Below are 24,691 nucleotides of genomic sequence, written 5' to 3'. Positions count from 1 at the left end.
GAATGTGTCAATAAAGTTACCCCTTCCTGGGACAATGAATTCACGGTGTTCTTATTTCAATTTCCAGGAGTGTACTTTACCCTCCTGCTGGTCAGGGCGGTACACCATGATGGATTTCGCGACTGAAGTCATGGAACGCCGCAATCTTTTATCAATGGCGCACGACCGAAAAATGCAAGTAGTGGTCTCGCGTTCGCTTAATTCGGAACGCAGGTACTTTCCCATGAGTCTCTGCAATCCCGGTGGATTCCTGTGTGTATGTGGACCCAATTGCTGGTATGCCAAACCAATTTGACTCTGTGCCACGACTATGCGTGACGGAATATGTCAAATGTTTAGACGGTTGACTCAAGACAAATAAGTACACACACGCATGACTCGTTTTGTGTGTGATGCTAGAAGCAGTACCTCTGATGGCTCAGAAGGTGATTGGCACAGGCTCTAAGTGGCACTCCAGCAAAGGACACAAGTCTTACCGTTTACGTAGAGATCTGCAGTTCTTTACTAGCGAAGCCGCAGTACAAGAGTGATCTCCTCTTTCTGTCTGCTTTCCTCTTCAGCTCGGTTGCAAAAGCTCATTTACATCTTAGACTTCACCCACTATAGCACAAGTAAATCACGAGCTGGAGCATGGCATTCGAAGCTCAGAGGGCGCCCCTTGCTCTGCATACACGGATTTGACCAATCGGAGACTTGAAAGTTAATTGGAAGAAAAGGACAAAAGATTCTGCAGTTCTTTACTAGCGAAGCCGCAGTACAAGAGTGATCTCCTCTTTCTGTCTGCTTTCCTCTTCAGCTCGGTTGCAAAAGCTCATTTACATCTTAGACTTCACCCACTATAGCACAAGTAAATCACGAGCTGGAGCATGGCATTCGAAGCTCAGAGGGCGCCCCTTGCTCTGCATACACGGATTTGACCAATCGGAGACTTGAAAGTTAATTGGAAGAAAAGGACAAAAGATTCAGTTTCGCGGCCTTTTTCTCACGCGTTTGCGCCATGTCTTTCGCAAACAACATGACCAGGATGGAACCACAGCCCTCCATAAATAGCTTGTTAGCTCTCCTGTTGCGTCCATTTCGAAGTTTCCAAATAACGGCCATAAACTCGCTAAAAGCCTCGCGTTTTCACAAATATGTTTTGTAACAGAGTCTGAACGTCTGGGCGCCAGTGACCTGTCCCACCGAAATTCGCAGAACACACACAGATGTCTCGTGAATTTCCTGCCTAACAAGGCCCCATCCTCTGCTTTATTGCCGGTCTACAATGCGCTGGTCATTGCAGCTGCGACTTCTCGCCGCTAGTCAGTCTACCTGGACACAGATGCTGACTGACTGGCGCCAACCAACGTTTCTCACAATGAGGCCGCAGAACTCGCCTGTCCGGAAATGTTTCCACCCAGGTTCCGCAGAAAAAATGAGCTTTCCTCGCCCACCGTCGCCGTGCTTTTACTGCAGTCGTTTAAATCGACACCCTATTCCTTTGAATGCAGGTAAAGCTTACCGTTATTCTTTCCCTAGAGCATGCAAGCAAGAGCATTAACTACTGCCCATCATTTAATTGATGTGTGAAGTCAATATGCAATAAAGATCATATTCCCTAAGAACATGAAGCGGCATAACACTGATTCAGGAGTGAGAGTGGCCTGCAGTCTCTCGATGTTCCCTGAAGCCAGGAATCCGACAGACTCAGGACTGGCCAGCAGTTGGCCACGCTAAGGGACCTCCTAGGTGCAGTGATGTACTGTCGTACAATAAGTAGAAACCGAGACAGAGGGGCTGAGGGCGTGGGGTGGGAAGTGCCTCGTATTGGAAAAACCATAATCGTCCTTCTGCAATGGTAACGTTCTCCAAAAGCGCTGTTAACACAGTGAGCAAGAAAAGTAAGACGCCTAGATTACTGAATACTACAAATCGCTTGTCACAATTAAAACAGTCTATAGCACAACAGGTATTAATTCCCGACATGCAACTATAGGAACTGTTCTTCTAGTTTTCACCAATACTACCCCCTATGGGAACATGTGACTTTTTTTTTAATAATCCTACATTATTACCGTTTTTAATACAAAAAAAGCAAGTGTCACAAAATAGCGCAGATGCTCCTTGAACAAAGTAGATATAGTTTCCTTTAACATGCCACTACTGATGATAAAAAATTACAAATGAATTAAATAAATACTCATTAAGTGCTCTCTGATATTAAAATATGTAGGGGTGACTGCTTTTCAGTTTGAACCAAAATACAGTATTGCATATTCAATAATGCCTATCACAATTTATGTTGCCATTCACTGTAATTCAGACACGTAATCCACATGCGACAATGCATATCACTCGACAGCACAGTATCTAACATTCGGCGTGGTGTCTGTTTGTTCTATATCGTGCCTCCCTACGACTTTCGCGCAACGACACTCTGAGCGTGTTTTTTAGGGAATTGACTAGTTTGAACCTGGGACCTGTTGCTGGTAAGGAGATGCCAGACCACACATGACATGTAGAATTCAGAAGAGTTCAGTGAGACTAGCGATGATATAACCAAATACTTAATGATTTCAGCGTCAGCTCCACTGCACTCGCTGTAAAAGAATCTTAATACTAACTAAATTTAGTGGAAGGGGTTCAAGGCTTTCCTGTTTTTAGTTAGCTGGTAAAATAACGTCGAAAAAGCAGTTAAGTTTACCATTGGAAATTTTATTCTACTCACAAAACATTGTTTATAAATTGCACTATTGATAAAAGGAAATGTTTTAATACAGGATGGTAAAAACCAACTGCGTTCAACAAAAATGTGAACGAATATTCCCTGAATGGGTTTCCAAGTTCTACAATGGATCGAAGGAAGACCTATGCCATATCACATCTATAATCTAGGTTTGAATTAAGTTTCACAAAAGAGAAAACTATCAAAATGGTCTATAGGGACCCTCAATTATCTTTAATTACTTATCTAACTTGTCGTAAATTACAGTGGCTGATGTGGCTTCTCAATAACTATATAACAGAAAAATCATCGCGTTTCAGATTTTTACTTCAAGTGGCAAATGTGAACACCATGAGCTTTAATTGACGATCGACACTAGTATTACGCAAAAAGGGGGCGTAACAGATGAGACTTCTGCAGTTCTGAGTGAAGCTTTATGCGCTGTTATGCGGCATCGCGTGCGTTCATTACCTTTTCGGTGTTCGTCAGGGGGCGGCGGCCGGCGCAGCTCCGCTCGCCTTGCCGTCTTGGAAACCACTTTCTCCTAACTTCTCCTTACTACAATTTACCGAAGTTGGTTTAAAAAACTATCTGGCTGTTTTTTCATCTTACCAATCAGGGTCTCAATGTTAACCTTAAGCTCCGCCTACAAAAATTCTGTCTATTCAATGAGAAACGTTATACTTTTCGTGGTGGGGCAATGTTTTTAAAGTTTGCAACGTAACAGAGACGCGAAAAAGTCGCACGCTAATACTTGCAGCTGGTGTGGTCCTTTTAATGTTATCGTAAGATCTATACTGTTCTTCTGGAGGGCTCTAGCTTTTAACATGGGCTGGGGGGTGGTCCTAACGGTTAGCTGGCGACGTGGGTGTCCGTCCCTTATCGTAGGGCCTTCTAACTTAACATGGTTCTGCTCTCAGCTTCTGTTCTTGTTTCTTCCATCGGAACTGCGTCTGTCTCACGGGGGGAGGGTATGACATGAATTTAGGCATTCTTGTGTTAGTCTGTGGTATTCCATTTGCTCACTCGTTACTCATATTACTTTGGTTAATTTAATGTCACGATTTATTCGGAGCTATGTGACATACTACTGGATTTGCTTATCATGTCAGGGTTTTCATGGAAGGTGTTGGATTTGCCTGACACCTTACAAGTAAATATAGAATTATCTGCATTCCTGTGTAAATCATGCGGTCTATTTTCACAACAGAGATATGTGTATCAAGTGACAGTTAGTAGATTTCGGCAAAAGTGTTGCAAAACTTACAGGATAAACACGCAGACAGTACAGAACACAGTAAATATTTCAAGTGCACCATATTTTTCGTTATCATTTGCAGGATCAAAACCACTAGAGATCTTATGACATTCTTAGCTTATGTGAAGGAAGATTACGTTCTGGTGATATGGGCTGCCTTATAATAACTAATGAAATGTAGTAGAATTAAGTCGGGTGATGCTGAGGCAATTAGATTATGAAATGAGGCAGTTAAAGTAGTGAAGGAGTTTTGATATTTGGGAAGCAAAATAACTGATGATGGTCGAAGTAGAGAGGATATAAGATGTAGACTGGCAATGGCAAGAAAAGAGTTTCTGAAGAAGAGAAATTTGTTAACATCGAGTATAGATTTAAATGTCAGGAAGTCGTTTCTGAAAGTATTTGTCTGGAGTGTAGCCATGTATGAAAGTGAAACATGGACAATAAATAGTTTAGACAAGAAGAGAATAGAAGCTATCGAAATGTAGTGCTACAGAAGAATGCTGAAGATTAGATGGGTAGATCACATAACTAATGAGGAGGTATTGAATAGAATAGGGGAGAAGAGGAGTTTGTGGCACAACTTGACCAGAAGAAGGGATCGGTTGGTAGAACATGTTCTGAGGCATCAAGGGATCACCAATTAAGTACTGGAGGGCGGCGTGGAGGGCACAAATCGTAGAGGGAGACCAAGAGATGAATGCACTAAGCAGATTCAGAAGGATGTAGGCTGCAGTAGGTACTGGGAGATGAAGAAGCTTGCACAGGATAGAGTAGCATGGAGAGCTGCATCAAACCAGTCTCAGGACTGAAGACCACAACAACAACAACATTGTAATTATGTGCTCATCTGATGGTTTGCTGCTTCAAACAGTGTGGCAGGCGATGATACTACAAGACATCAAAAGGTAAGTTAAACATATAGACCCACACTGCGACCACTAGGCTTCATCGGCGACACGTAGTAACACTACTGTGCATCAACGGTGGCGCGTCCAATGTTACTAGGAGATATCAAAAAGTAAGTTATGCATATCGCTCCACACTAGGACCACTGTGCATGAAAGGTGGCGTATTACCAGAAGAAGTGACCTGTTATGGATTTCCAGTGCGCAGTGTTCTGATGCGATGTGGGATAACAGGTGCATCACAGCGTAGGAGTGAAATGGCGCGGAAGACTACGCTTCTTGGCGCAAAACTTTTAAACTGCACACGGATTCACAGTGAAATTCTGGCGGTTTATGGACCCAATCCATTATCGTGGCCGTCACGTAGTGAAATGGGGGCAGCCCCGAATCCACCCGAAATCAGGTAGGTAAGCTGGTAACAGGACCGAATCCTCCAAAACTGACACATTGTGTGTTGTATTATAGGCAATAATACAATTATCTCCTTCCCCTACCCCTCCCATGTTTTAAACATTCACTTATACCCACTTTGCGCGTGAGTTTGAGCGGGACTTAGTCGCTTGCGCTGTGCTGGCTGGACTTTGTCTCAATAAGATAAAAGATAAAACTTTTAAACATACTCACAATACACGCGAAAATTTTTTTCATCTTCTACTGTAACTTCATATGCTTTCCTTTGCCTACTTAGAGTATTCATAACATTTAGGACTGCTACCTGCTTCAAACGGGAGGATTCGGTCCCATCGTTTTTCAGACCCTAGCTGGCTTGGGTGGATTCTGTACCGTTTTTCTGATCGCGGGAGGATTCGGGGCTGCGCCCAGTGAAATGGCGCCAACAGACTTGGGTGAGTGGGATCGGAAAGGAAGGACACCGACCACAGAGAACCTCGTGTAGGCAATCGATGAACTTCTTAGCACCAATCGCAGAGTGGCAACAGTGGACATTGTTCAGTAGATCTGCATCCCAACAGGCAGTGCTCATTACACAGTCTGAGATCGTCTGCGGTATCCGAAACTGTGCTCACACTGGATTCCGCGATCACTATCACTTGCACACAAACGTGCGTGGTGTAGGGCGTCTCTAAATTTCCTTGGGCGTTACTATATGAATGATAATGCTCTCTAAGCCGCATCGCTACGAGCGCTGAGAGGTGAGTCCATCATTTCACATCTTCAATAAAGAGAGCATCCTCGGAATGGACCTCCTCGTCTCGCCTATGTGGAAGAAAATGCGAAGTTGCTTCACCTGCAGGGAATCTGAGGGAATGCTCATGACCCACCGTTTTCTGCAACCGTGAAAGAATTGCGTACACGAGTTTATGGCAAAAGGCAGAAACATTTCTGCCGATTTGTACTGTGCAACAATGATATCACTGTGCAGAAGAGGCGTGGAAAATTAAGCAAAGACATCGTTCTCGTTCACGACAGTGAGACATCGCACTGCGCTCACAAGTTTTGCTACAGCAGTCCATATTTTGCACTAACCTATTTTCAACCTTTAGGCAAGCTGAAACAGACTGTGGGAGGAAAGTGGTTTTCCATCAACGCTGATGTTAACAATGCAGTTGGAGCGGCTATGAGGAGGTATTAAATGAAGAGGTGACATGTTCAAATTTCTAAGCTGAGCGTTCACTATGGGTATACACTCCGCTGAGCAGAATATCACAGTCGTATTAAGTTTACATCACTGTTAATTTCGAAAAATCGCTAAATCTAACAAGGGTTGGGTAGTACCACTGTCTGCCAGTTCCGATGCGCTTTAAAGTAATGACTGGGGACCAAGTGGAAAGGTAATTAAGCCTTTGTTTTCGGAAAGATAATTTCTCTTTTTCGTCGGTGAAGTATATCTCTCAATTGTTCGTTCTTTCAAGCAAAGCGATGGCGTTGCACTTACCACGATAAGCTACAGACGGATTCGAGTCAATCGGAAGATGATGAGCAGAACGAAACGAAACCGACCTGGACACAGCACATCGGAAAGGCCACGGCAGTTTTCGGCAACTGGTTGAGAAATAACTGAAACCGTGGCCTACACGGAAGAGCGCTTATTCCCAGAAGTATCACAAAATAGTTCTTAACAAGCGCATAGAAGACTGAGGGCATAATCTCATGCAACACTGACGTTATTACTATTACAGTGATGAAGGGTTGACTTAATTCATAATCGTTCGATTCTACATCGTAGTTAAGATGTTACTGCAAGTACACTGCGCAACACAAGTGGTCACTTACATTTCGCATGCTAGCAGGCGCAATTTCATCGACGTAGAGCTACTCAGCTGTGGAGTGACGAAATGTTTGCACGTCACACGGGAATCAGTGAATATCCATCTCTATACGGGAACAGTTTTAAAGTTCCCAACTAGGGCGCGGCGGTGGCACTGGGTAGTCATAGAAACACCCCAACTTGTTTTATTCACACCTGTGTCAAGGTCGCATTGCCCTCCCTCCCCCCCCCCCCCCTCCTGTGATCACGCCTCAGGAGGGCTGAGAAAACATAAACAACCTTTGCTGCTTCAGATCACATTAAACCTTCGGTGAACGATTTCGAAAGGTTCCTATTGGTACCACTCTGAACACCAGAGCAAAAATTTGTGAACGCGCTACACTCCAGAGAGGTCAGATCACATTCAGTGGAGTTGCAGGCCTACAATGTCCTTGGAGAAGGGTGTTGAATGGTCAATGCGGGGTGGAGAGTGGGGGGGGGGGTGGTTGTCAGAAGTGTCAAAGTTGTTAAGAATGTCGTTCTGTTGCACATTCCCCTGCAGACTGCTGTTTTCGACGGCAAAACGTGTGAATGCCTTATTGGCCGGCCGGGGTGGCCGAGCGGTTCTAGGCGCTACAATCCGGAACCGCGCTGCTGCTATGGTCGCAGGTTCGATGGTGGTGGTTGTTAGGATGTTTAAGGGGGACTAAACAGCTAAGGTCATCAGTCCCCCATTCCATACGCTCGCAGGTTCGAATCCTGCCTCGGGCATGGATGTGTGTGATGTCCTTAGGTTACTTAGGTTTAACTAGTTCTGAGTTCTAGGGGACTTATGACATCAGCAGTTAAGTCCCATAGTGCTCGGAACCATCTATACCTTATTGCGCAAGTGTTGACACTTTGGTGTTTGAAGCTTTTCCGTGCCTGAGGCTAACGTCAAAGGGCGCTTCGCTTTTTCACAGAGGGAGATTGTGGGTACCTCCGAGTTCAATGTCCACCTTCTGCAACTCAACGACAGATAATTATGGGGTCAGGACAAGTGACCCTTTTTGTTTTGCACTGTGTAGTTTAGAACACACTCTTTTTGATATTATTTGACTACGCTATAGATTTAAGCCATCGAAACAAGATTTACTGGAAAGAATGATGATCGTAGAGGAGTACTGTTATTGTATTTGCAATTAATTACAACATAATAGAACATGGAAGAGTGGGGGAAGGGGGAAAAAGGGAGCGGGGAGCTGTAGTGCCGTGGTTTAGGCACTTGTTTCGTCTCTGGACTGTACTGAATCAAAGTTTTGTTTGTAGGCACGTCTCTGGTCTTGTACATACTGAAATTCCCTTGCAAAAGTACCATAAGATTCAGCTAGATGAGTCAAAACAAAATTACACAGCTCATTGATAATGTGAATATTCGGTAATTCGTTTCCAGCAACAGCGGAAGTGTATCACTGTGTCAGGGCAATCCTGGCGATTTCTTTAGCCATCTGGAATGGCAAGACACAGCTGTAAGTTTAGTGACGCTGCCTAAAGCGCGGTAACTGGAAGGAAGAAATAAGTAACTAGTATGACTGGTGTAAGGCAAGATTTTCATTTATGATACGTCGTCTGGTTCTGAACAATATTAGTGTTGTAGAGCCTAAGTTGCTGTTGTAATGCAGTTTTGCAAACGTTATTGCTATACAGGATGAACCACCAAAAACTTGCGCCCCTGATATTGCAGAAATGGAAAGTACTATTGATGGGCGCTTTTCACAGAATGGATTGGTAGTTAGGGGCTCGTATTGTTAGCCGATAAACAGATTATAGTAATACTTGTGTATTTTTTGTGCAATTACACACTTGTTTGAACGGAACATTGCCTATTGACATCAACAGACGAAAAGCAGGGTAAATCAGAATGTCAGTGGTGTTTTATGCAGGATTCTAGTGCGAGCAGTTTACGAGGTATCGTGTTTTGAGAAGTTTCCAAACCGTCACTTGTTTCTGACACACAACCTGCGTAGTTACTAGGTACGATGTCCTTATGTTTTTGCTTACAGGGTGCTTGTGTGTTCCTTGAGTGCGTTTCAGCTTGCTAATCAGTTAGTGCGTGACAGCCCATGCACTAGGTCGTGAGTGTACGATCGGATCTATCAATGCAGAAAAAGCCGCCGGCATACTCATGGTGTATGGAGAGCGTAGGAAGAATGCAGTTCGTTCTTGTACGGAATATGCGGCAAGATATCCCAATAGACGTCAACCATCTGGGCAATTACTTATCAACTTCTTCACCCAGTTACGTGAAAGTGGAAGTGTAGACCTAGACAAAGAAAAAGTAGGAAACAAGTGAGGACGGAAAAGGGGGAAATTAATGTTCTTGCTTTTTTTGGAGTTGATTTGCACCACACGTAGAAGTAGTATGAGTCAGCAAAGTATCCTGCGCATTCTCTATCGACATAGTTTCCATTCCTATCGCACCTCTCTCCATCAAGAGCTACATGCAAACGATTATGAGAATGGAATTAACATGGGCATTAAGACACAACATTCTACACGTACCATGTATCTATTTACCTGTGAAGTCACATTTACGAATCACGGCCAGGTAAAACGCAGAAACATGCGCTACTGATCTGTGGACAATCCTAGTTGGCTTCGTCTGGTGGAACGTCAGCGTCCATGGAGTATAAACATATGGTGTGGGGTACGTATAGACACTTGTTTCATAGACGGAACACTGAACGCGCACAAGTACCGCAACATAGTAACACACCATCTTTCACGGATGCTAGAAGACGTTCCTCCGCAGATTAGGAGGAACCTCTCATTACACCATAATCGCTGTGTGATCTTAGGCTTTCCCGGCGAATTAACTGTTTGTACTGTTCTCGGGTCTCCATCCGGGTGCAGTCGTTTTCAAACCACGATATTTCGACAGCGTTCCCTGCCGTCATCTTCAGGTGATACCCGCAGACTGAGCGTCTCCGATGAATTTCCTCCCCTTTATACTGTGATCGCTCCCCACCCCTTCCCCCGCGTCATGCCGCACGCGGCAATGCGTGGAGTGGGGGTGGGGAGGGGCGGGCTGCTGGCCGCTGGATTCGAACTGTGGACCATCAGATGTCCTGTGGCCCTCGTCGGGCGCGGAAGTCGCTTTGGGTCGGCGCTGTGCTTTTAGTTGGCTGAGTTCTGGGTCCCCAGGCTTTGCTGAGGTTTAACCCGGCGTCTCTGTTGATCAGCCCGCCCCTCCCCACCACGACTCCACGAAGCGCCGCGTGCGGCATGACGCAGGGGAAGGGGTGGGGAGCGATCAGAGTACAAAGGGGAGGAAATTCAGCGGAGATACTCAGTCTGCAGGTATCACCTGAAGATGATGGAAAGGAACGCTGTCGAAATATCGTGGTTTGAAAACGACTGCACCCGGCTGAAGACCCGAGAACAGTACAAACACCATAATGGCTGTCCAGCCCTTCATACACGAAGTACTACAGCGTGTCTTCATTAATTGTTTCCAAATCGTGGGATTGGAAGCAGATGACCTGTACTTTGGCCAGTCCATTCCCTGGATTTGACGCCTGTAGACTTTTTTCTCTGTGGAAAGGTGAAAGACTCTGTCTAGAAGGACATACCAACTATATTCGATTATATACAACGACGTGTTCTGCAGCCCACTCGGACACGTCCTCTGAAGTACTAGCGTGTGTGCAGCAGTTGTTCCATACCAGACTGGAAGCATGTACTGCCGCTGAGGTTGGTCACTTTCGAACACAACCTATGATGGTCAGTTTGTCTCGCTACTGGTCAGAATGTATATAACTAGTGTATGCACTTGCGTTACTCTTTAGTGTGTGCTACTGCAGGCATTGCACAAGTGTCGGTGTGGGAACTTTTCAAAGTACGATGTCTCTTAAACGACTTGCACTATTACCCTGCAACAAACACCATTAACATTCTTATTTACCCTACTTCTACTTTCTTAATGTAAATTGGCATTGTTCCAATTAAAAAAGTGTACATTTGCGCTACCTATTGACTGGCTAAAAAGACGAGCCTCTGAATACCAATCCAATGTATGAGAATCGCACATCAAAAGCACTTTCTATTTCCGCTACATCTGCGGTGGAAGTCTGTATACGGTAACATCACCTGTATTTTATCCTTCAGGCTGACTAGATAGTGTAAAAACAGTCCGAAACCGGTCATCAATAAATAAATTGCCTTCCGGTGCGACTTAAGACAGTTTTCCTGACAGTTATTAAAATCAAAACAAAGCCAGCATACAAAGTAATTCAACTTTTTCGCGATGCTGATTGAAACATAACATCCTCCTCACGTCACTGCTGTAAGGTGTTCTCCAGATTCCTCCGATATATACTACCTGATCAAAATTGTATAGGCTCACATTAGTGGGTGTGCCCACCCTTAACCTATATGACGAATGAGGACACTTTCAGTGATGCTTCTGAATGTCTATAGAGGAATGGTAATCTGTTCTTCCTCAATATCCGAATCCAAAGTATATAATAATGTTGGGTGATGGGGTTTGGAACAAAGTCGACATTCTTTATGCAAGGATATCACGAAGGAGGATGCCGTGGTTATAGTGGGTGGTCAGGGAAATAGCATTGACAGAAACTCTGAATATTCCATAGAGAGTGACCTGGTGAAGATGGCATCAGCAACGAAGCATACGAGTGTGGGATTTGTGTCTGTGTTGAGACGCCATGATAGGCCTCATTTGAACTCTTCTGTAGGGAGGGTGAACTTGGAGTTGATTGGCTGCTTAGGACGGATATAGGGTCCCATATTGGTTTGATTCCTGTGGATGCTATTGGGGGACTACACTAGGCATGGCCTTCACCTCAGTAGCAAAGGGAAGGGACAACTGTCTGGGTTGATTGCAGAAAACGTAAGGGGGGACACTGTCACAAGTGGCAAAATACCAGTGGTCACAGGTGTCAGAGGGATGCCTGTTTTAGGATAGGGAAGGGGGAAAGAAAACGAGTTTTAAAGGAGATTGGCAGACACACTCAGTTTGAGAAAACAGATGAACAGGAGACAGATTTTAGCATACAGCCTCCATTTTAACAATGTTTAACAGAAAGTAATCAGAAACTGCCAGTCCATCTTCACCAAAGCGGTTATAATCCCATTAGTATGCAGTATCAGTTATCTTTATTACACCAGAACATTCCGGGACTCAGAAATAAAGTTGATGAACTACTCATTTGTATCGATGAAATGAATTCATCTAACCAAATTGACATAATCTGCCTCTCCGAACATCAAGTGACCACTGGTATAGATATGTTAGAGCTTTCAGGATTTAAGCTGGCTTCCTACTTCTGCAGAGTAGATATGATGGAGAAGGAGTTGCCACATTTATTAAAAACTTCCATAAATTCAAGAACATTGACATTAATAAATTCTGTTTAGAGCTGCATCTAGAAGCATGTGCACGGAAGTAGAGTTCCATAACAGATCCTATATAGTATTAACTACTTACCGAGCACCTGCAGGAAATTATAATCCATTCATAAATCATCTAGAAGCTCTTTTGGGTTATTTAAAAGGAATAAACAAAGAAATTTTGATTGCTGGTGACTTTAATACGGATTTTTTAATGCAATCTTCCAGTAAACATTTACTGCAGTTAGTAATGTTGTCTTTCAATCTAACTCACACTGTAAACTTTCCAGCTCGGATCACTAAATCCTCAAGGACAGCCATTGACAACATTTTTGTAGACAAATCAAAGGAACAAAATCATATCATAAAACCTGTAATAAATGAACTATCAGATCATGACATGCATCTGCTTGTTTTACATGTAAATTATTAGCAGATTATGAAGACTGCTAAATCTGAGTACAGGAGAGAATTCAATCAACCAAAAATTGAGTGTTTTAGAGAAGTGCTCAAAGATATGAACTGGAAAGATGTTTATAGTGCTCATGAAATGAATGAAAAATATAACACATTCATGAACAATGTCAGTGCCATGTTTGAAAACTGTTTTCCTCTAAAAGTTACTCAAATTAAACAGAAGTATATAATAAAACCATGGATCACACAAGGAATAAAGATTTCCTGTAAGACAAAAATAAAATGTATCTGTCGACCAAGAATAGCTCCAATGCTGATGATTTAACTAAATACAAGGAATACTGTAAAATATTAAAAAAAGTAATTCAGACATCTAAACAAATGCACTACGAGAAGAAGATAGCAATGTCAGGGAACAAAATAAAAACAATATGGGATATAGTGAAAGAGGAGGCTGGTAGAACCAGAAAGGAACAGGAGCAAATAGCACTAAGGGTGGATGGCACATTAGTAACCGATGGGCATAGTGTGGCAAATCTATTTAGCAAGTACTTTATATTTGTTACTGATAGAATGGAATTGTCAGGATCAGTAAATAATGCCCTTGAATATCTGAAACTAGCCTCTACAAATAGCTTCAGGTACATGCATATGTCACTCACTTCACCAAAAGAAATAACTTCCATAATAAAATCTTTAAAAACAAAGCATTCTAGTGGTTACGATGAAATATCAACAAAGTTAATTAAGGCATGTTCTTGTGGGTTTAGTACAACTCTAAGTTACTTGTGTAACCAGTCAATTATAACTGGGACGTTTCCTGACCGGCTGAAATATCCAGATGTTAAGCCTCTATTCAAGAAAGGGGATAAAGAGATGCCATCAAACTACAGACAGATTTCACTTTTGCCAGCACTCTCAAAAATTTTAGAAAAAGTAATGTACAGGCAGCTTCTCAACCATCTGACCACAAATAACATATTATCAAGAACACAGTTTGGATTTCTGAAGGGTTCTGATATTAAAAGGCTATTTACACCTACAGTGAAAATGTACTTAATTCATTAAATAACAAGTTACAAGCAGCAGGAATTTTCTGTGATTTGTCAAAGGCATTCGATTGTGTAAACCACAACATCCTTTTAAATAAATTAGAAATTCTTTGGTGTCACGGATAGTGCTGCAGAATGGTTCAAGTCATACCTCGCTAACAGGAAACAAAGGGTGTCAGTGCAAGGGAATAGTGAATTAAGTCATCAGTCATCATCAGAATGGGAAGAAATTACATGTGATGTCCCACAAGGATCCATCTTAAGGCAATTGCTTTTTCTTGTGTACATTAATGATCTCTCATCAGTTACACTGCCAGAAGCAGAGTTCGTTTTGTTTGCAGATGACACAAGTGTTGCAATAAATAGTATGTCGAGTGTAGTTCTAGAAAGATCTGCTAATCATATTTTCATGGATATTAGTAAGTGGTTTACAGCCAACTCACTGACATTATACTTCTAAAAGGCTCACTATATGCAATTCAGAACCTGTAAGAGGTTTCCACCCTGCATATGCATAAAGTCCGAAGAAGAGCAGACAGAAGAGGTTCACACTCTTAAATTCCTGGGATTACAACTTGATAATAAATTCAGTTGGGAGGAGCACACCACAGAACTGCAGAAACGCCTTAACAAGTCTGTATTTGCAATTCGAGTGTTAGCAGACATAGGCGACATAAAAGTGAAAAAGCTTGCATACTTTGCCTACTTTCATTCCATGTCATATGGTATAATATTTTGGGGTAACTCTTCAGATCAAACAAAAGTTTTCAGAGTCCAAAAGCGTGTAATACGCATTATTTGTGGAGTAAATTCACGGACGTCTTGTAGAAACCTCTTCAAAGAACTGGGTACACTAACTACTGCCTCTCAGTATATTTACTCCTTAATGAAATTTGTCCTAAATAATATATCTCTTTTTCCAACAAACAGCTCAGTTCATACATACAATACCAGGAACAAAAATGATCTGCACAAGGACTTAAAAGCACTTACTTTAGTTCAAAATGGGGTCCACTACTCAGGATCACTCATCTTCAATAATTTGCCAGCAAACATAAAAAATTTAGCTACAAATAAAGATCAGTTTAAAAGGAGCCCGAAAGACTTACTAGTGGCCAACTCCTTCTACTCCATTGACGAATTTTTTAATTGAAACAAATGAGGTATTGTATATATTCATACTATTAGTATTGTTATTTCAGCTTTTTTTTTTAAAAAGAAAAAAAAGTGACATGTTCCACATCCACGAGGATCTCCTCAACACGGATCTATGGAACGAAAAACTAATCTAATCTAATCAAATCTTACTCACCCCAATGGTGTTCCGTTGGTTTTGGTTCGAGAATAAGGACGGCCAGTCAGTTTTGGGAGTGTTACTGTCCACACACCGTTGCCTCGCAGGTTATACATTATGACATGGTGCATTGTCATGCTTGTAGAGTTATCGTCTCCAAACTGTTCCTCAACTGTACGCAATACACACCGCTGTAAAATGCCTTTTTATCCTTCCACATTTAGCATTTTCCCAAGCGCTGTAAGGAGACCGCATCCAGACCACGGAAACGCTTCCATAACGTCACACCACCTCCCCCACACTTCACTGTAGACACTACTCATGACTGTACGTAACGTTCTCCAGATGATAGCCAAATATAAGCCGTTTCATCATATTGCCAAAATGTACTGAAGCTCACTCGTTTCTAGTCATACACAGTCGCTCTCCACAACACCTCGAGCGTCGCTTAGCACTGAGTACAGAAATGAATGGAATATGAAGATCTGCTCGACCACTGTATCCTATTCGTTTTCACTCGCTATGCACACTCGTAGTACTAGCTGGACTGCTGGGGGTACTCTGGAACTCAGGAGTGATTCCTTCCGCTGATTTCATGCAATTTTGTATAGCCACCCGCCGATCCGTGTCCGTCAATGCGTGAGGTCTGCGTGGTCTCGGTTTATCCGTGGTTTCCACTTCACAGTCACATCACTGCCTCGAGGTGGACAGTTTCGAAGGATTGAAATGTTCCTGACAGGTTTGTTACTCAGGTGACAACCGGTGACTAGTCGAAGTCACTGAAATCTTCTGGCGAACCCATTCTGCTGTTAGCAATAATAGCCTCTGGTGACATCCATTTCATTTCCGGTTTACATAGTGTGTCCGAATAGTAGCGAATAGATAGTTTAGGGTTCATTATTGATGTCGCTGCTTCACATGGCATTTAACGCCTAGACACGTAACAGAATGCTCCGTAAATATTCTACTGAAAAAAAAATTATTAATAAACATCACATACGAAAAAAGACGGACCTCATGAGAAGTAGCAGAAATGATAAGAGCGAGAAATGTAACGTTAGGATTGATGGTCACGAAGTAGATGAAGTTAAAGAATTCTGCTACCTAGGCAGGAAAATAATCAGTGAAAGACGGAGCAAGGAGGACATCAAAGGCAGACTAGCAGTAGCAAAAAGGGCATTCCTGGACAAGAGAAGTCTGCTAGTATCAAACATAGGCATTAATTTGTGGAAGAAATTTCTGAGGATGTATGTCTCGAGCACAGCGTTGTATGGTAGTGAAACATAGACTGTTAGAAAACCGAAAGAGAAGAGACACGAAGAATTTGAGATGTGTTACTACAGACGAATGTTGAAAATTAAGTGGACTGATAGGGTAATGGAAAAGGAAGATTTGCGCAGAATCGGAGAGAAAAAGAGTTTGTGGAAAACACTGACAAGGAGAAGGAACAGGATGACAAGACATCAGTGAATGACTTCCATGGTACTAGACGGTGATGGAGAGGGCAGAAATTGTAGAGGAAGAAGTAGCTTGCAAGTGCTATTCAGAGATGAATGGGGTTGGCACAGGAGAAGAATTCACGGCGTGCCACTTCAAACCAGTCAGATCACTGATGGCTCAAAAAATAAATAAAAAACGAAGTAAAATTGAGGGCAGCAGCGTTATGCCTCAGAAACTTAAGTTCAACACAAATTGCAGGCGACTCGTGAAAATACCATACCACAGGGATTTACAGATAATACAAAATAAGAGGAGCTGTTGCACACAGCGAACATAAGAAGTTGTAGTTTAATTTGTCTTTGGAGAGTATGTATTTTTAAGTAAATATTACTCTCACACAAATGACAGCTTTCCAGACGTAGGTTGTATCGTCTGTGTCAGAATGTTAACTTTACAGCTGAAACCTTCTTTTTTATTATGAAATGTGACCTTTGTCTCCAAGGTTGCTTCTAGAGCTAACTTAAGCGCACAAATTAAATAGATAACGCTGCATATCTCCTAGGAGTTTCTTAGCTACTGGTTTTTCTTCAAATAGTATTTAAGGCATTTTCTCCTAACAAATATCTATACTAAAACACCTATCTTCATGAGGTAGTTTTAGTGTTTTTTCTCATTAACGTTGTAATGGGAGTCCTCGTTCAGTGGCAATGATTGGTTTCTGTCTTATTGCTTGCTGATTTCGCCTTGTGATCTGACAATTCACCTATGACACTTCTTTCGCTCGCCAGTTCATAGCGCCATTGGCATTGAGATCGTATCACTTTCTCCATCAGCGAAAATAGCATAGCTCATTTACTGGGCTGAAACGAAATTTTTGCCTTTTCCTCTCATGAGAAAGTACCTGTACCTCCGAGGCAGAAGGAACGGATGGCAGATACCGTTCTATTGCATCAGTCTGTTGTTATTTCTCATGTTCGTCTTTTACCCTCAGTATGCAGTGGTAACATAATAATTCCCTGATAGTAGGACATATGCGATGTCAGAGTAAATGACTGTCATGGACTTCCACTGGGACCCATCAAAAATAATTTATTTACTGTTGCCTTTAGATGGTTCAAATGGCTCTGAGCACTATGGGACTTAACATCTATGTTCATCAGTCCCCTAGAACTTAGAACTACTTAAAACTAACTAACCTAAGGACATCACACTCATCCATGCCCGAGGCAGGATTCGAACCTGCGAACGTAGCAGTCGCGCGGCTCCGGACTGAGCGCCTAGAACCGCGAGACCACCGCGGCCGGCGTGTTGCCTTTAGACCTTTTGTCTATATTTATGTAACAGGTCATAGCTAGAACGTGTGAAAACATGTCGTATGTTCTGAGAACAAATAAAAGAGAAAGAAAAATTATGTAATGCTAAAAGTAGTATATATTTGCACCATCATTAATTGAGTGAATGTATACATACTGGTTAAAATGAGGAACATGAAAATTTAAGAAGCAGCTTTATGCTAGACATACAGAATTTAACAGTAAGACGCATTTAAATAAGATACTGAATAAGAAGCCTAAGACAGAAAATGAACAATAAATCTGAGATGCACCACAATATAAATTTATGGGTGCATATTTCCTCGGAAGTGGTGCCTGAGCACGTTACTGATCTGTCTTTGCTGTATCCGTTACGTCTTCTTTGGCTTTGTGTGTAAGAAGACCGGCAAAAATATGGGTACTGTTTACGGAACTGTATTACACTTCATACGTTATGCACCTTGCTCTGAAGTTCTGTTTCTTTTCTCCCTCTCTAGAATTCAACTGGATGTCTTAACGAACCTCAGTGCTCGAGAAGTAAGCAGGTAATGCTGATTATTTATTAATTCTCCATCCTTTTTATCGCCCCTGGCCTCTCTTCGGTCACACTGAAAGGATACAGTACCGCCCGACATTGAAAATAGGTACAACATTCTTCGTTATTCTTGTCAGAACCACATATTTTTTGTAATAATAACTCAATTTCACTTAATACACCGAAGCCGGATCCCAGTGTAAGAAAGAAGGACAATTTATTTATTTAATTGATCACATCTGCACTCCCACAAAATAAATCCCTACGCCAATTTGGTGAGATCTGTGAAATGAATGATTGTATGGTCGTCTGCTAACCGCAGATAGTGAATGTACATTATATGATCATCTTTGAGACCGTCCTTTGGTCACCTTTGGTGGAACCAAAGAGATGAAATTTACCTGAGCTTTGAGCGCCTGAAATGTGACTGACCAATACGGTCGCGTGGTGCTCCCCCACCTCGGTGGAGGTGCGAGATGACCGGAAGAACGGCCATGTTTCAGCACTCTGGCGCTGGATCTTGTGTTGGTAAGACCTGTCTTAGGTGTGCTCCGTAAAGACAAAAGAGTGGAGACAATGGTATGCATGTGAAATACTTCAGAGTAGTTTGGAATAATTATTTCTCTATTTCAGGAACTTTTGGGGGGAGAACTAAATGTCAGGCAGGTAATATTAAGGGGATCGTAGTAATCTTAGGAAGTGACCAACGAACACAATGAAACCACGTGTAGCAATAAGTTGAAATACTTGCGAGTGCTAGTACTAAGCTGAAATACTTCCGAGTGCTAAAGTTAAGCTGAATTACTGGCGTGTGTACTATAAGTTGGAAATATTTAAGAAATGGCGTGTGCAGGATTTGAAATTAGAGACGAGCACTTCCACGTGGTGAGTACTGTGTGAGTCTCAATCTGTGTATGAGACAAAGGATAAAGAGAAATACTTGTCCAAGGTATCAATTGAGGACTCGCGTGTGTGATGAATATGATCTTAATATTACTTTGCATGTTAAGTTTCCGTGTGACGCTAGATTCAAACTCAAATACTCTGAGAGAGAAGTGAGATGAGTCAGCCGTCTATCCAGCAACGCCACTTGGCTTGCATTGCACAAGAAGACGTGCATATATCCTCTAGAGTTCGTAGTAGGAAAGAAAAGTTACGTAGTGGCCAGTGTCGTGTGAAACTGGGATGAATACTAATTGAAGTAGGAAAAATGAAACTGAAGTGATTCTAACGTTGTGACTATTCTTTGTGATGCATTGTATGTTGCCAGTGTGATGTAGTTCATGTAATTTAAGTATGTGTGGTTTGCATGGGAGAGTAGCAAGATAGGTTCAGAGGCAGTGGGTTATGCATGTTCCTTTTTGTACCGCTTGGTCTGGAGTAAATTTTGGTTATGGTGGGTCTGAGAGTCGAAGTGTGAGATATAGCAAAAGATCCACCATCCTGTCGAGAAAGAAACAGCAAACAAAAAATTTTACTTTTAGGGCTATCACAATAAACGTAAAAAAATCTTGACAAATCCCATAAAAAAATCTTTTGCTATATCGACGGGCTGCCCTTCTTTGCACTTTTTCCATGTCAATCCTACCTGCTAAGGATCCCACACAGCGCCGTAATATTCCAGCAGAGGAAGGACAAGTGTAATGTCTATTTAGTGGGTTTGTCGCATCTTCTAAGTGTTCTGCCAACGAAGCGCAGTCTTTGTTTCGCCTTCCCCACAATATTATCTATGTTGTCTTTCCAATTTAAGTTGCTCCTAATTGTAATTCCTAGGTATTTATTCGAATTGACAGCCCTTAGATTTGCGCGATTTATCGTATACCCAAAATATATCGGATTTCCTTTAGAACCCATGTGGATGACCTCGCACTTTTCTTTGTTTAGTGCCAATTGCCTCTTGTCGCACCATACAGAAATTCTCTCTAGATCATTTTGCAATTGGAATTGATCGTCTTATGATTTTACTAGTCAGTAAATTACAGCATCATCTGCAAACAATCTAAAGCGGCTGCTCAGATTATCACCTAGATCATTTACGTAAATCAGCAACAGCAGAGGGCCTATGACACTACCTTGCGGAACGCCAGGTATCACTTCCGTTCTACTCGATAATTTACAGTCTGTCAGTATGAACTGTGACCTCTTTGAATCCAGTCACACAACTGAGACGATACTCCATATGCCATCTATTGATCAATTTTCGCACTATTTTTTTATTCTTCTGTCATAGGTTTCCCCTTCTGACAATACTCCGTTGCAAAATGGTTCAAATTGCTCTGAGCACTATACGACTTAACCTCTGAGGTCATCAGTCCCCTAGAACTTAGAATTACTTAAACCTAACTAACCTAAGGACATCACATACATCCAAGCTCGAGGCAGGATTCGAACCTGCGACCGTAGTAGCAGCGCAGTTCCAGACTGAGGCGCCTAGAACCACTCGGCGACACCGACCGACTATTCCGTGGCAATTTGACATCATTCTGACCAGTGGTGTAATTTCTACGGCGTTTTGAAAGTTTAATTATACTTACCCTGTACATAAATGACATGACGGACAGGGTAAGCAACAGTAGGTAGTTGTTTGTTGATGACATCGTAGTTTACAAAACATGTCGGTGGAGAGTGACTGTAGGAGGGTACAAAATGACTTAGGCAAAATTTCTAGTGGTATGAGGAATCGCACCTTGCTCTAGACGTAGAAAAATGGAAGTTAATGTACATGAATAGGAAAAACCGTCCTTTAATGTTCGAATACAGCATAATTATTGTGCTTTCACAACGGGTGATTATAATTAAAATGCAGCTATTCACGGAAGCCCAGCGTTGTAATAAACGTATGGCAGCAAAACTTGGCAGGTATGTTACCGCGTTAATGCGAAACCTATTTACGCTGAAAAAATATTACTTCCAATTTTGACGACCACATGAATATCTAGCGCTGTGTAACATCTCGTCGACGTCTCCGGCGCTCGTATTCAGCTGATAGTGTAAGTGCAAAAAGTCTTGCATCGACCCTGTTCCCAGAACTCCTGAGCATAGACGTTGAGTGTGGATATTGTATCAGAGACACAGTCCCTCTGACTGTTCACAGATGTCACTAAACCCGCCTAAAGATGCAGACAACCATGCATGAGCAGTGCCTGTTAGACGGAAGAGGTCCGACAGCCAATCACTTCGAGTCATTCCACGAGGAAGGAGGTACACAGCTCGTGTTGTCTGTAATTCAACCATGCCTAGACGGTTAATACCGCGGTTCGATGGCGTCCGTATTGTTACTTTTTTGCCAGGAAGGGCTCTCAACGAGGGAAGTGTCCAGGCACTCGGAGTGAACCAAAGCGATGTTGTTCGGACATGGACGAGATACAGAGACAGGAACTGCCGATGACATGCATCGCTCAGGTTGCCCAACGACTACTACTGCAGTGGATGAAAGCTACCTACGGATTACGGCTCGGAAGAACCCTGACAGCAATGCAACCACAATAAATAGTGCTTTTTGTGCAGCCACAGGACGTCATGTTACGACTCAAACTGTGCGCAATAGGCAGCATGATAGGCAACTTCACTCCCGACGTCCATGGCGAGGTCCATCTTTGCAACCACGACACCATGCATCGCGGTACAGATGGGCCCAACAACATGCCGAATGGACTGCTCAGGATTGTCATGACGCTCTCTTCATCGATGAGTGTCGCATATGCCTTCAACCAGACAATCGTCGGAGACGCGTTTGGAGGCAACCCAGTCAGGTTGAACGCCTTAGACACACCGTCAAGCGAGTGCAGCAAGGTGGAGGTTCCCTGCTGTTCTGGGGTGGCATCATGTGCGGCCGATGTATGCCACTGGTGGTCATGGAAGGAGCCATAACGGCTGTACGATACATGATTGCCGTCTTCCCACCGGTAGTACAACCATATCGGCAGCATACTGGCGAGGCATTCGTCTTCATGGAAGACAATTCGTGCCCCCATAGTGCACATCTTGTGAATGACTCCTTCAGGATAACAACATCGCTCGACAGGAGTGACCAGTATTTCCTCTAGACAGACATGATCCCTATCGAATATGCCTGGGATAGACTGAAACGGGCTGTTTATCGACGACGTGACCCCCCAACCACTCAGAGGGATCTACACCGAATCGCTGTTGAGGTGTGGGACAATCTGAACGAACAGTGCCTTGATGAACTTGTGGATAGTATGCCATGACGAATACAGGCAAGCATCAATGCAAGAGGACGTGCTACTGGGTAATAGAGGTACCGGTTTGTACAGCAATTTGGACTACCACCTCTGGAGGTCTCGCTGTATGGTGGTACAACATGCAATGTGTGCTTTTTATGAGCAAAGAAAGGGCGGTAATGATTTTTATGTTGATCTGTATTCCAATTTTCTGTGTAGGTTCTGGAACTCTCGGAACCGAGGCGATTCAAAACTTTTCTTGATGTTTGTATTTACGACTGGAACAGGAAATGAAATGACTAACAGTGGTAACGTACTCTCTGCCATGCTCCATACGGTGATTTTCAGAGTAAGAATGTAGATGTACTTATAGAATATGGGGTTGTTATATACTACTTCGAGAGAAATCTAGATATTTAGTATGTAGTCAGCTATTCCAGCATGCTCCTTACGAAGATGGAACCATGTCATCACGTCGCTACCTTGCTACATGCGAGCAGCGAACGTCCTACCCGACACTATGCAGAGTGGCGTAATGAATCTGCTCCTGAAAATGTTCATGTTCTTTAATATAGTCAACATAGCTTACATCATCTGCGTCCTGTACAAACCGAGTTCGTACACTATGTGATCAAAAGTATCCGGACACCTGGCTGAAAATTACTTACAAGTTCGTGGCGGCCTCTACTGGTAATGCTGGAATTCAATACGGTGTTGGCCCGCCTTTTGATGACAGCTTCCACTCTCGCAGGCATACATTCAGTCAGGAGCTGGAAGATTTCTTGGGGAACGGCAGCCCATTCCTCACGAAGTGCTGTACTGAGGAGAGGTATCGGTGCCGGTCGTTGAGGCCTGGACAAAGTCGGCGTTTCAGAACATCCCAAAGGTGTTCTATAGGATTCAGGTCAGGACTCTGTGCAGGTCAGTCCGTTACAGGAATTTTATTGTCGTGTAACCACTCCGCGACAGGCCGCGCATTATGAACAGGTGCTCGATCGTGTTGAAAGATGCAGTCGCCATCCCCGAACTGCTCTTCAACAGTGGGAAGCAAGAAGGTGCTTAAAACATCAACGTAGGTCTGTTCTGTGATAGTTCCACGCAAACCAACAATGGGTGCAAGCCCCCTCCATGAATAACACGACCACGCCATAACACCACCGCCTCCGAATTTTACTGTTGGCACTACACACACTGGCACATGAGGTTCACCGGGTTCAAAAAATGGATCTGAGCACTATGGGACTTAACTACTGTGGTCATCAGTCCGCTAGAACTTAGAACTACTTAAACCTAACTAAGCTAACGACATTACACACATCCATGCCCGAGGCAGGATTCGAACCTGCGACCATAGCGGTCGCTCAGTTCCAGACTGTAGCGCCTAGAGTCGCTCGGCCACCCTGTCCGGCCGTTCACCGGGCATTCGCCATACCCACACGCTGCCATCGGAACGGCAGATTATGTACCATGATTCGTCACTTCACACAACGCTTTTCCACTGTTCAATCGTCCAATGTTTGTGCTCCTTACACCAGGCAAGGCGTCGTTTGGCATTCACCGGCGTGATGGGTGGCTTATGAGCAGCCGCTCGACCATGAAATGCAAGTTTTCTCGCCTCCCACCTAACTTTCATGTTATCTGCAGTGGATCCTGATGCAGTTTGGAATTCCTTTGTAATGGTCTGGATAGATGTCTACCAATTACACATTTCGGCCCTCTTCAATAGTCGGCGGTCTCTGACAATCAACAGACGAGGTCGAAATGTACGCTTTTGTGCTGTACGTGTCCCTTCACGTTTGCACTTCACTGTCACATCATAAACAGTGGACCTAGGGATGTTTAGGAGTGTGAAAATCTCGCGTACAGACGTCTAACACTAGTGACACCCAATCACCTGACCACGTTCGAGGTCCGTGAGTTCCGTGGAGCGCCCCATTTTGTTCTCTCACGATGTCTAATGACTACTGAGGTCGCTGATATGGAGTACCT

General features: G+C 43.1%; 1 protein-coding gene across 1 annotated transcript in view; it reads left to right on the top strand.

Annotated features, from left to right (window-relative positions):
- Positions 1-24,691, top strand: part of LOC126159513 (uncharacterized) — a 420,587-nt gene that overhangs the window by 265,825 nt on the left and 130,071 nt on the right. The window lies entirely within an intron of this gene.

The sequence above is a fragment of the Schistocerca cancellata genome, chromosome 2, assembly GCF_023864275.1.
Source record: "Schistocerca cancellata isolate TAMUIC-IGC-003103 chromosome 2, iqSchCanc2.1, whole genome shotgun sequence".
Lineage (NCBI taxonomy): Eukaryota > Metazoa > Arthropoda > Insecta > Orthoptera > Acrididae > Schistocerca > Schistocerca cancellata.
The sequence above is the reverse complement of the archived record's forward strand: the minus strand, read 5'-3'. Positions and strand labels throughout refer to the sequence as shown.